The sequence below is a fragment of the Nicotiana attenuata genome, chromosome 1, assembly GCF_001879085.1.
Source record: "Nicotiana attenuata strain UT chromosome 1, NIATTr2, whole genome shotgun sequence".
Classification (NCBI taxonomy): Eukaryota; Viridiplantae; Streptophyta; class Magnoliopsida; order Solanales; family Solanaceae; genus Nicotiana; species Nicotiana attenuata.
The window spans coordinates 72876523-72878130 of record NC_031989.1 but is presented as its reverse complement, the minus strand read 5'-3'; positions in this window follow the sequence as shown (position 1 = coordinate 72878130).

The following is a 1608-nucleotide window of genomic DNA, read 5'->3' as shown; positions in this document are numbered from 1 at the left end:
ACCTTGATATAAAAATTTTCACTCCCTGTCAAACTTTCCCAAATTCTTACTTTCGCCATTTCAAGCCAAACTCTAATACAGACCTCCAAATCACAATTCGGACACGATCCTAAGTCCAAAATCATCTGACGGAGCTAATGGAACCATCATAAATCCAATCCGATGTCAAATACTAAAGAGTCAAACTTTGTCTAACCTTTCTAATTTAGAGCTTCTAGTTGAGCATCATTCTTCCAAATTAATTCCGAATAACTTGAAAACCAAAACTGACATTTTACATTAGTCATAATACTTCATATGGAGCTACTCATGCCCTCAAACAACCGAGCAATGTGCAGATGCTCAAAACAATCGGTCGGGTCCTAACACCATGTTGGGTGTAATATCACAATAATTATGTCGGGCTTATCAAATGTAAATTTTGGGGTCATCTATAATGTGATTCGAGCTATAACAACCGCTGCATGTTTTTTTTTACTCGTTCTAAAATTTAGTCACTTTTATTCACAAGGTGTTGGAGCTCGAATTTGGGTGATTTTGGAGACGAATTTCACAATTTGGATTAGGTAAGTATTTTTCCCTCGGCTTTATCTATATTTCATGATTTCATCCTTGAATTTGGCGATTGTTTGATGAATCAAATTGAATAAATTGAGAACTTCAGTAAATACTTTTCAAAAACATAAATTGAAGATTTGTAGGCTAATTTTAGGTGTGGATTGGATGAAATTAGTGTGGTTGGACTCGTATCAAAATGGTGTTCGTAACTTATGAGTTTTGTTGGGTTCCGGGGTGTGAGTGCTGGGTTGACTTTTTGGGTTAATTTTTTTCTGTTAAAAATCGAGCTTTATTATTCCAAATTGTTTTTATGCATTTTATTTATGATATTAATCTATTTAGGCTAGATTAGAGATGTTCAGATGTTGTTTCATACGGGAAGTGCTTCTTAGTGTATTAATTTAGCTTCTTTGAGGTAAATGTCTTGCCTAACTTTATTGGAGAAATATTTTCTACTAATTGATATTGTTTGCTACATACAGGGGGTGATGCATATATGAGGTGACGAGCGCATATGCATGTGCCAGGGTTTATCATGCTCGGGGGTAGATTATACGATTATTATTTCCTTGTCGGAGTATGTGACCTTCTTGCTTCATGTTTACCTTGACTCCTAGATTGATATCAATATGAAGTTAAATGCTAGAAACCATGATTTAGCTTATTATTACTAGATTAAAGTTTGACAGATTTTCGTGAAACTACTAATGTGTTAAATGCTAGAAACCATGATTTAGCTTATCATCACTATACTTAATCACAAATACATGGCTACGACCGTTATTCTTGAGGTATTGACTTTTGTACATCAATTGAAGATAATTATTTTGAGATTTGTTGAGATACTTGAACAATAATGTTCTTGAGGTTTGTTGAATTGTTATTTGCTTGAAAGTTGTAGTTGTTGTTCATTTGGAATATCCGCTTAATCACTCTCCTTGAAGTTATTCATGCTTCTAACCTTGCTTGTTATTGATATACGTGTTCTTGGTGAGGAAGAGTGTAAAGCACGAAGGGTGATGTTGTGCCATCTTATATACATTACCATGT